At 40.4% G+C, this 12,727-nt stretch overlaps 1 protein-coding gene across 1 annotated transcript in view; it reads right to left on the bottom strand.

The window, feature by feature from the left end:
- Window positions 1-12,727, bottom strand: part of LOC124593867 — a 494,799-nt gene that overhangs the window by 398,342 nt on the left and 83,730 nt on the right. The window lies entirely within an intron of this gene.

Here is a 12,727-nt window from a genome sequence, read left to right as displayed (position 1 = left end):
ACCCGAGTGTCGTTGAAATTCAAACGCCAGCATTAAAGTAATATCATTCGATTTCATTGCTTTAATTTCAAAGTTCAGTTAAGGTATTCATAGTTGGCTACAATATTTAGATTACATAAGCACAAATTAGGAGTGCGAGTTTTGTTACCATATTTTAGCTTACCTGTGACTGCAGATCAGCTTAGTACATACTAAATTTTACTATTGTTAATTGTTAAGAATCATTTAATTCAAGTTCAAAGTTAAATCTCTTATTTCTAAATTGCGTAGATTCAAGTAGCTTTTGAAATGATTGTTGATGTAGCCCAAGACTAACCTTATTTTAGTGAATTTCGTAGTGCTTCAGAAACAAAGTTAACTATTAATTTCAGTCACTAAGTTAACTTTCAATTTTCCGGTTTTATTAATTCTTTTGCTAAATTAAGTCAGAGTGTAGCGAAATTTATTACTTCTGACAAACATTCAGTTTTCACCCAGCATGTGTCAACCTTCAGTTGCCCCGCTTTTAGTGCTAATTATATGTGCATTAATCTTTCATTTTCAGTTATTATAGTAGTTGTCCATAGGACTGGCGACCGTAATTTTCCTCAAATCTCAAATACCTAATTAACGCCAATTAATTGTTAATGTAACGACCACACATTTACTTTCTTTATTAATTTTACCCTTTTCTGAAAATTAATTTTCATCAATTTCATTTGCATTTTTCCTTTAATTTAGATGTAACCCTTTCCTCCATCTTTACCGACAAATTAACTTCGATGACGATGGCTTTTCCCAAATTTCCATTAGGTGCACGCGGTTTAATTTTTCACTGTCATTAAGGTCGATAAGTGAGGGAGAGGTTACATCCACAAAGCTGAACTCTGATACGATTGATTCCTTTTGCACTTAGGAATACTCCGCAACAGCTAACTCCAAGTTGTGATGTTCGAAAACTCTTCCTGCACCACGTCCAAGTTCCCTGTCTCGTCCCGTGTGAGGTTAGAGTTAGTGACTCCGAAGGTCAATACATTACTTATGCACCGCGTTTCTGTCAATCCGAATGACACATCGAGCCGTTGTACCACAGAAGTAACTCACGATCTCCTAGTGAACGCGTGCACAGCCTATACGGCGGTTTGTGTTCTCTGCCTGGAAATAATCACGGAGGCGCGAGGATGCCTACTACAGTCTGAAAATATCGGCTCTCATCCGACCGGACAAGGGCGTGTATACCTTGCAATTCTCCTAACGGCGATGGAAGGCATCCAGGAAACAACCACAGGTTTGCGAAAAGCCACGAGCTCTCCAGTCTCAGACAAATTGCACACACAAATTCGAACGTCGCTTCAGAAGCGTGACCGTCGTTGCACGCCAACCAACCGCAGCTGCTGCTGCTGCAACTCTCATAACCGCATCAAATCCGAGATGCAGCAGTAACCGCTCTACGTGAATTACAGGGACAGAAGAAAAGTGCGGTTGCAGTAAATCCACTCGTAGTACGACTCGTAGGATTTGCCCATCACAGTTCTCACCCGCAGGCGCCGTTTAAGGCTAAAGTGACACAAGCTGCCAAGCTGAGTGAGACGTTAGATAGATAAGCTTCATTTGGAACATCTGAAACCATTGGGGAAAGTGGCCACCGAACGATTGTTGAAGTTGGGTTCTAGAATCTGTGATCAGTAGTCATACAAGTACTACTATATTTTCGTAAAAAAAAATACGATGCATACAATCCCAAACACGCAAAGGCAGATGGGTGTTAGAACTATCACATAATCAGCTTAACAGCCAGTACGTCCAAGCTACAGGCAAGAATAAAGGAAAAGAAAATTGAGGATCCAGTGCGGTAGCGTTCTCGCTTCCCGCGCCCGGGTTCGATTCCCGGCGGGGTCAGGGATTTTCTCTGCCTCGGATGACTGGGTGTTGTGTGCTGTCCTTAGGTTAGTTAGGTTTAAGTAGTTTTACGTTCTAGGGGACTGATGACCATAGATGTTAAGTCCCATAGTGCTCAGAGCCATTTGAACCATTTTTTTGAGGATCCGTAAAATGACGATTAGTTTGGTTTTAAAAAAGATAATACCACCGAGATGTGTTATGTGGCGGTTGATAAAACAGCAGGATACGTTCAAAGCAAACAGTGTTCGACAATGTAAAATTATGCGGTAATTCTCAGGGAAGTTCAAATGGTTCAAATGGCTCTGAGCACTATGGGACTTAACATCTATGGTCATCAGTTCCCTAGAACTTAGAACTGCTTAAACCTAACTAACCTAAGGACATCACACAACACCCAGTCATCACGAGGCAGAGAAAATCCCTGACCCCACCGGGAATCGAACCCGGGAACCCGGGCGTGAGAAGCGAGAACGCTACCGCACGACCACGAGCTGCGGACTCTCAGGGAAGTAGGTGCACGTTGTACAAAAAGACTGATAACACACAAATCAGAACAAGTGGAAATATATCTCCACAAAATCAAAAATCCTTAATATATTTTAAATGACCCAACAGACTTCGCTAGCTCTAGTCTTTTTAGCAATTTTTAAGACGTACTTCAAATTACTGCGTGCATATGTCAACTTCTTAATACTCAAACCTCTGACACTACGCGATAAACATCTTTCGTCATAAACTACTTCCCTGAAAAGTTCTTAAAATGAGTAAACAACTTTGCCCCTTACGTGACATGACGTGCGTTGACAGAATGACTAGACCAACAACACTGACCTAAAAAGTTAAAATGGTCGTTCTTGTTTGTTTGTTCAGTAAGTTGTTTGCTATACATTTTTTTCACTGTTCTTCAGATATTTTTCGCACTTAATTCACGAAATACAAAACCTAAAATCTAACTCTCTCCAGTAATGCATTTCACCTCTGTGAAGAGTAAAGGTACACTCCTGGAAATGGAAAAAAGAACACATTGCCACCGGTGTGTCAGACCCACCATACTTGCTCCGGACACTGCGAGAGGGCTGTACAAGCAATGATCACACGCACGGCACAGCGGACACACCAGGAACCGCGGTGTTGGCCGTCGAATGGCTCTAGCTGCGCAGCATTTGTGCACTGTTCTTCAGATATTTTTCGCACTTAATTCACGAAATACAAAACCTAAAATCTAACTCTCTCCAGTAATGCATTTCACCTCTGTGAAGAGTAAAGGTACACTCCTGGAAATGGAAAAAAGAACACATTGGCACCGGTGTGTCAGACCCACCATACTTGCTCCGGACACTGCGAGAGGGCTGTACAAGCAATGATCACACGCACGGCACAGCGGACACACCAGGAACCGCGGTGTTGGCCGTCGAATGGCTCTAGCTGCGCAGCATTTGTGCACCGCCGCCGTCAGTGTCAGCCAGTTTGCCGTGGCATACGGAGCTCCATCGCAGTCTTTAACACTGGTAGCATGCCGCGACAGCGTGGACGTGAATCGTATGTGCAGTTGACGGACTTTGAGCGAGGGCGTATAGTGGGCATGCGGGAGGCCGGGTGGACGTACCGCCGAATTGCTCAACACGTGGGGCGTGAGGTCTCCACAGTACATCGATGTTGTCGCCAGTGGTCGGCGGAAGGTGCACGTGCCCGTCGACCTGGGACCGGACCGCAGCGACGCACGGATGCACGCCAAGACCGTAGGATCCTACGCGGTGCCGTAGGGGACCGCACCGCCACTTCCCAGCAAATTAGGGACACTGTTGCTCCTGGGGTATCGGCGAGGACCATTCGCAACCGTCTCCATGAAGCTGGGCTACGGTCCCGCACACCGTTAGGCCGTCTTCCGCTCACGCCCCAACATCGTGCAGCCCGCCTCCAGTGGTGTCGCGACAGGCGTGAATGGAGGGACGAATGGAGACGTGTCGTCTTCAGCGATGAGAGTCGCTTCTGCCTTGGTGCCAATGATGGTCGTATGCGTGTTTGGCGCCGTGCAGGTGAGCGCCACAATCAGGACTGCATACGACCGAGGCACACAGGGGCAACACCCGGCATCATGGTGTGGGGAGCGATCTCCTACACTGGCCGTACACCACTGGTGATGGTCGAGGGGACACTGAATAGTGCACGGTACATCCAAACCGTCATCGAACCCATCGTTCTACCATTCCTAGACCGGCAAGGGAACTTGCTGTTCCAACAGGACAATGCACGTCCGCATGTATCCCGTGCCACGCAACGTGCTCTAGAAGGTGTAAGTCAACTACCTTGGCCAGCAAGATCTCCGGATCTGTCCCCCATTGAGCATGTTTGGGACTGGATGAAGCGTCGTCTCACGCGGTCTGCACGTCCAGCACGAACGCTGGTCCAAATGAGGTGCCAGGTGGAAATGGCATGGCAGGCCGTTCCACAGGACTACATCCAGCATCTCTACGATCGTCTCCATGGGAGAATAGCAGCCTGCATTGCTGCGAAAGGTGGATATACACTGTACTAGTGCCGACATTGTGCATGCTCTGTTGCCTGTGTCTATGTGCCTGTGGTTCTGTCAGAGTGATCATGTGATGTATCTGACCCCAGGAATGTGTCAATAAAGTTTCCCCTTCCTGGGACAATGAATTCACGGTGTTCTTACTTCAATTTCCAGGAGTGTAGATTACATATTAGGCGATTTGCATGTGACAATCACCAAAATTCATCGTGTAATTTGATGAGACACGAAAAAAATGTGACTGAAGGCATCATTATTATTTCTTTTCTTTCTCAGACGTTATGTCTGGTTAAAAATGGAAAGTGACGCGGATCTTGATCAAGCGTGACTTCCTTTTAACTGTACAGTGTATGTTACATTGCATTTAGGAACTTTCGGGTAATTGAAGTATCAATAATTACAGATTTCTGTAGTTGTATATATAAGTTTGGATGTAGCTGTATTGCGTTGATGTACTGGTGGATATTGTGTGGTATGACTCCTGTAGTTGATAGTATAATCGGTATAGTGTCAACTTTATCCTGATTCCACATGTCCTTGACTTCCTCAGCCAGTTGGATGTATTTTTCAATTTTTTCTCCTGTATATTTGTTGTGTTGGGTATGGATATTTCGATTACATGTGTTAATTTCTTCTTTTTATTGGTGAGTATGATGTCAGGTTTGTTATGCGGTGTTGTTTTATCTGTTATAATGGTTCTGTTCCAGTATAATTTGTATTCATCATTCTCCAGTACATTTTGTGGTGCATACTTGTATGTGGGAACGTGTTGTTTTATTAATTTACGTTGTGTGGCAAGTTGCTGATGTATTATTTTTTCTGCATTGTCATGACTTCTGGGGTATTCTGTATTTGCTAGTATTGTACATCCGCTTGTGATGTGATCTACTGTTTCTATTTTTTGTTTACAAAGTCTGCATTTATCTGTTGTGGTATTGGGATCTTTAATAATATGCTTGCTGTAATATCTGGTGTTTATTGTTTGATCCTGTATTGCAATCATGAATCCTTCCGTCTCACTGTATATATTGCCTTTGCTTAGCATGTGTTGGATGCGTCTTGATCTATGTGTGGCTGTGTTAGATGATACGGGTGCTTATCATGTAGTGTTTTCTTTTTCCAATTTACTTTCTTCGTATCTGTTGATGTTACGTGATCTAAAGGGTTGTAGAGGTGGTTATGAAATTGCAGTGGTGTAGCCGATGTATTTATATGACTGATTGCTTTGTGTATTTTGCTAGTTTCTGCTCGTTCTATAAAGAATTTTCTTAAATTGTCTACCTGTCCATAATGTAGGTTTTTTATGTCGATAAATCTCCTTCGTCGTTCCTTTCTGCTTAATGTGAATCTTTCTGTTGCTGAATGTATGTGATGTATTCTATATTTGTGGTATTGTGATCGTGTAAGTGTATTGAGTGCTTCTAGGTCTGTGTTACTCCATTTCACTACTCCAAATGAGTAGGTCAATATTGGTATAACATAAGTATTTATAGCTTTTGTCTTGTTGCTTGCTGTCAATTCTGTTTTCAGCATTTTTGTTGGTCTTTGTCTATATTTTTCTTTTAGTTCTTCTTTAATATTTGTATTATCTATTCCTATTTTTTGTCTGGATCCTAGGTATTTATAGGCATCTGTTTTTTACATCGCTTCTATGCAGTCGCTGTGGTTATCCAATATATAATCTTCTTGTTTAGTGTGTTTTCCCTTGACTATGCTAATTTTCTTACATTTGTCTGTTCCAAAAGCCATATTTATATCATTGCTGAATACTTCTGTTATCTTTAGTATTTGGTTGAGTTGTTGATTTGTTGCTGCCAGTAGTTTTAGATCATCCATGTATAGCAAATGTGTGATTTTGTGTTGGTATGTTCCAGTAATATTGTATCCATAATTTGTATTATTTAGCATTTTGGATAGTGGGTTCGGAGCAAGGCCGAACCAGAAAGTACTTAATGAGTCTCCTTGGTATATTCCACGCTTAATCTGTATTGGCTGTGATGTGATATTATTTGAATTTGTCTGGATATTAAGTGTGGTTTTCCCATTTTTCATTACTATGTTTAGGAACTGTATCAATTTAGGATCTACTTTGTATATTTCCAATGTTTGTAGTAACCATGAGTGGGTTACACTATTAAAAGCTTTTTGGTAATCAATGTATGCATAGTGTAGCGACCTTTGTTTAGTTTTAGCTTGGTATGTCACCTCTGCATCTATTATCAGTTGCTCTTTACATCCTCGTGCTCCTTTGCAGCAGCCTTTTTGTTCTTCATTTATAATTTTGTTCTGTGTTGTATGTGTCATTAATTTCTGTGTAATGACCTGAAGTTAATATTTTGTAGATTGTTGGTAGGCATGTTATGGGGCGATATTTAGCTGGGTTTGCTGTGTCTGCTTGATCTTTAGGTTTCAGATAAGTTATTCCTTGTGTAAGTGTATGAGGGACTGTGTATGGGTCTGCAATGTAAGTGATAAATAATTTAGTTAGATGTGAATGTGTTGAGGTGAACTTCGTTAGCCAGAAATTTGCTATTTTATCATTTCCAGGGGATTTCCAATTGTGTGTATAATTAATTGCTCAGGTGACTTCATGTTGCAAAATTATCACTTCAGGCATTTGTGGTATCATCTTGTATGTGTCTGTTTCTGCTTGTATCCACCGTGCATGTCTGTTATGTTTGGTGGATTGTCTATTTTAACGTGTGTGTTATCTATTGTCTGGTAAAATTTCTTTTGGTTTGTGTTGAATATTTGGTTTTGTTTCCTTCTATTTTCACTTTTTTTGTATCTTCTAAGTCGTTTGGCCAATGCTGGTAATTTCTGCTTCTTTTCATCTAATTGCTCTATCGCTTCTTGTTGTGAGATTTTACCTAACCTTTTTCGTTTTTTGTCTGATATTTCATTTCTTATAAATTCTGTTAGCTGTCCAATGTCTTTTCTCAGTTTTTCTATTCTGATCTGTAGCCTGTCTTGCCATGCTGGTTTTGTGGGTTTCTTCTGTGTGTTGGTTGGTTCTGATCTCTGCCTAGTGTGTATATTTAGTGTAGTGAGTGCTCCTGTATAGACCAGTAGTTGTAACTCTTCCATAGTTGTGTTTTCATTTATTTTGTTGTGTATGATTGTGTTGATAGTTGTTATTGTTGTTTCGACTTGTGGGTTATTTGGTGGTCTATGCAATAATGGTCTAATATCTGTATTTGTGTCTTTGTATTCTATATATGTCAGCTGAAATTTTTCTTCTGTATCTAACATGTGTATCACTTCATGTTCTATTTGTGCTTGTTCTGGTGCCTGTCTTAAGATTTCGTTTTCCTCTGATTGTTTAATTGATGTGTGTTGTTCTTGGTTTGTTTGCTCTGGGATGTTTGAGTCCATTGCTGTATTTTCTTCTTCTTCTGATTGCACATTATTTTGTTCCAGTATTTATTGTACTTGTTGTTTGATGTGTTCTAATTCTGACTGTGGTATCTTGTTATTTTTTGATTATTACACGGATCCTATCAGCTAGTCGTTGTTCTGTTAAAAATTTTAATTCTGGGTATCTGGTAATAAATGTTGTGTATACTTATGATCTGTATCCAGTTGTGTTGGTTCCTAGGTTTGTTGCTTGGTAATAACAGAACATGAGGTGTCAGTTAACTTCATCTGACCATCTCATCCTCTGTCTGTTTTCCTTCTAGGGTGGTTGCAGGAAGCATATCCTGCAAAACACCACTATTTGGATTTAAATCATTTTCCAGTTGGCTAGCAGTGTCGTTACCGTTGTGGGCGGGCATAGGGTTCAAGCGTCGTCCCCGGCCATGACGGCGCTTGTTATTATTATTATTATTAGTAGTAGTAGTAGTACTCCCTGTGTACTGAATACAGGCACTTTCACTGCTGCAAAATATGGATAAAATGAAAGAGTTTTTATTCATCAAAGAACTCGCATACACTTTTTATAACTGAATGGACAACAAATTTTCTGCGATATAATAAGCTTTTTGTGTTACTCATAAAATTTAGTAGTTGTGAAGTGATTCGGCTTGAAAGTGACCACCAACTCATTTATATTAAGAACGCCAATGTTAGAGTCTAGCCCCCCCCCGCCCTGGATCAATTATCAATTTCTGTGGACGCCTGTTGGTCGCACTAGTTCTACATAGAATTACCAAATTTTCCCAGTATCCTACCAATTAGCCAAAGTATTCCATCTTCTCAGGGTTGAGCTGATGATATCCGTGCCGTTTACATTACGTTATCGAGAAATCCAGAAAGCCCTTTCTGGGGCAGTTTTATTTGGCCTGAGCTGTGAGTGAGTGCTGATGATACTCTATGGCTGTGACTACTATCTAATTACTTTTCGTCTACCCCATACGAAGTACTCAAAATGTGCGCTGCAGAAGTATGCGTGACACTCCTCCCAGTGACAATAAATATTTGTATCCTATCTTGCATGAACTCGGAAGCACACGAAAGTCTTTTTTCACATGACAAACATCGATAGATAAGCGCCTCTCTCTAATCGGCATGTTCGCTGTTGCTTTATCATCAAAGGGTGGCGACTGTGAGCTCCACAAGTGCGTCGAATCGAAAATAGAGGAACAACGAATGAAAATGATGAAAGGTTAAGAAAAACCGATGCGAAAAAAAGCTGTGGTTCCACGTACTGTATTTATAGCATGATTGTCGGAACTCGCTCAATAATTTTGTTCTCTAATAAGCACCAATTTATAGCCGGATACTTTCAGCTTTACTCCTCGCTACAAAAAGCCTTTAACTGCGTATTGCGTACCATGTATTTATTATGGAGCTGACATTCATTGCCTTGAACGTAGTAACGGCGTTCCACGACTGAAGTTTCCACTATCTCCCAGGTACCTGTGTCACAAGTAGTGGTTATAATTTGAGGGAAAATAACGTCTGGATGGGTTGAAAAGGAATTCCTGCATGAGCCAAAATCGCTTTCAGTATGTTGCTGTTTTACTACTAACATTTCACATTCCTGGCTCTGGCTCTGGCTCTGAGCACTATGGGACTCAACTGCTGAGGTCATTAGTCCCCTAGAACTTAGAACTAGTTAAACCTAACTAACCTAAGGACATCACAAACATCCATGCCCGAGGCAGGATTCGAACCTGCGACCGTCGCGGTCTTGCGGTTCCAGACTGCAGCGCCTTTAACCGCACGGCCACTTCGGCTCACATTCCTGTCCACGATGTCAATGGCATAGAAAGGGAAATACCCCTAGAGTACATCATGTAAGTGATTCGACGAGTTTTTAGAATGTGTCACGCTCCAACAACTAAAATTCCCAGAACGTACAGGAAACTTAAATATCTCTAACGTTTAATGGTTATCCAACAATATTTTAGATAGATTACTTGGTTCAAATGGTTCTGAGCACTATGGGACTTAACATCTTAGGTCAGCAGTCCCCTAGAATTAGAACTACTGAAACCTAACTAACCTAAGCACGATAGATTACCCTCACTCCTAAACAGGTAAGGATATTGCAGTAGTATATGCAAAGTAAAACATTTTTACGTTATGAACATGGATGCCATCTTTTAATTAATAATCTAAAATTATACCTTCGTATGATTAAAGCAGGCGTATCCAACGAATTAGTAAACACAAAATATTTCAAAACCCACTTTTGTTGATTTATTAGTAAAGTAAGTTTTATTTTGAGAATTAAAAATCTGAAACAGAAAAGGTCTGATCGATTGATGAAATACTGGTAATGTCATAAAAAATAACCGCAAAAAATGCCACTGATAAATTCTCCGCAGAGTGGAGGAACAGGCGTCTTTAAAAATTTTGATGCAATTTTTAATAGTTTTCTTGTTTCAAAAATTAACATTTTATCATGTTAATGGACTGATTCATTAATTTTATATTTTGTGTTTCTTGGTGATGACGGACATAATGAAAGTTGAATTAAATGTGTTTTGAAAGCTACTTTTTTATTTAAGTTTAAACTTTGGCCTGAATTCTACGAAATAACTGTGGAAAATCTTCCAAAACAACCCTGAGATTGGCTGGTAGAACTGACTCCTAGCAACCGAATCCTGAATCAAGACGGTCCTCATCTCCCCATTTTCACATGTAATTTGCCAAATGGTCTGCAGAATTCGAAACGTATGACTGAAAATTGCGCCCTGTTGCACTGTAGAGAGTCTGGGGTCGTTTCAGCGCCTAGAGGTATATTTTCATCATCGAAGTTTCATATTTTTTCCCTCTCTTCTAGTACAATTGGGACCATATGTGATGTACACATAAACGCACCTGCAGCATACCGTGACTGTTACACCTTGAGAGATTATTACAATCGCTCTGCCGTCAATATTGTCCCAGCATGTCTCGAATGGTCTATTTTTCTCCACGAACCAATTCTAAACTATGAGTGTGATTTAGTTGATCAGCACTGCGGCCATCTCTACCTGTAATGGGAGTTGAACTGTTTCTTTTTATAACTTGGTAAGGGATATGTAAAAAGCTTGCACAGGATAGAGTAGCATGGAGAGCTGCATCAAACCAGTCTCAGGACTGAAGACCACAACAACAACAACAAAAAGGGATATGTGAGGAACTGACCGACGTAACACTAGAGGCTGTACTTCAGAAATTTTCTTTTGCAAATGTACACATCTCTCACAATTGAAAAGCAATGTCAAAAGATCCACTCCAGCAGGAATACACTGTAATTCACTGTGAATGGTCCAACAACTGAACAACCAGAAGTGATGCAGTACTTGCCAAAGCGACAGTTTTTCCCATTGCATTTGGCGATGTTAAAACGTATGGCACAGAGGTGTCCAAGAATTCAGCACGCAAGCCGTGGCGTGGCACGAGTGCCATAGCTCTCCCCCCTGGCTGCACACCTCCCCCACTGCCACACCAAGCTGTCCGTGTGGAGGAGGAAGCTGCGAAGAAGTCGCAGCCATGCAGCCACATTGCATACAACTTCCTTTTATATTTCATGCTAACTTGGCACCTCCTGCTTTGCTCATGTAAACTATGGCATGCAGAGACTTTTTTTATTTAATCGAATTTTTGTGTTGTTCACAAATCGTAACACTCTCTAAGCTTTTCTCACGAATTATGGCCGTATAAGCACGTTCTTTTGCGATGTACTTCTGACCAAAAAGCGATCCTGTAGCTGGAGTCCAAAGTTTTTGTTAATCATGTCTTTTGCGCTCGTGTGGAGATATTTCTGTAGAAACAAAAATTTCTTTATATCTAACCGAGAAGTGAAATACCAATTTAAATAAATTTAATTTTAAATTTTTTTTAATGCAACAAAACATTTTCTTACCAATTTTCATCCCCTACTGTACCCCCTTAGCGGTTGAATCCCCAGAAATACTGAAAAATGTATTTTTTAAATTTCCAACTAAGAAGTCAAAGATCATTTGTCATAGATGTAGCCTTAAAAATCCTTTAGTAGTTCCTTAGTAATTATTTATTTTCAAAATAAGCCTTGACCCACTATTTCACCCTCTTAGGGTTAAGTTTCCAATAATTCTGAAGCACGTATTTTTTTACTTCTGACCAAGAAACTAAAAATCAATTTTCATAGGTCTAGCTTCAAAATAGTCTTAATAGCGACACTTCTCAAAAAACTCTTCATCCTCTATTTCCTTCCCTTAGGATTGGTATTTCCAAAAATCCCTTCTTAAACGACGCCTACAGTATAAGATCCCCACCTTCTCCAAATTTCAAGTTTCTGTCAGCGGTCTGGGCTGGGCGATGATGAGTCAATCAATCTATCAGTCATTCCATTGCCTTCTATATATAGAGAAGATAAGGTTTCTCAAAAACATTGATCACAAAAAATTTCAGTATTATTGAATTGCTTTTGGCGCACTGAAGACGTATCTTTTAATGGTGTACACTGTCGGCACACGAACACAGACAATATCACGGATTTTTGAACTCAGGTTGCCACGTAATCTTTACTTGCTTAGTTTCATAATCGAAGAAAGCCTTTCACATACGTATGTTGATCGAAATATTTTATCCGTTTACAAATTCATTACGGACACCCGCAAATTCTTCCTCTGGAAAACAATGTAGACCTTTTGCGCAGTTTTAACGCAATATAATTTGCTCTTTATAGTACGTCAGGAGAAGAGGCCATACTCTGTTTCTAGATGAAATTATGATAGGAATTTTGATTACATATGTTTGGCAGGTTACTTCAAAATGAAACCCGATGTATATGATAAAAATCATAACTTTCATGCCACATTTTTTTAATTTTTTACAAGTTGGACTATTAGAAATCTCATATGGAAGATCGAGGGTAAGATGGGAAAAACTGATACCATC

Source organism: Schistocerca americana, chromosome 2 (genome assembly GCF_021461395.2).
Source record: "Schistocerca americana isolate TAMUIC-IGC-003095 chromosome 2, iqSchAmer2.1, whole genome shotgun sequence".
In the NCBI taxonomy this organism is placed as follows: Eukaryota; Metazoa; Arthropoda; class Insecta; order Orthoptera; family Acrididae; genus Schistocerca; species Schistocerca americana.
Note: the sequence above shows the minus strand (reverse complement) of the source record. Positions and strands in the feature narration are given on the sequence as shown.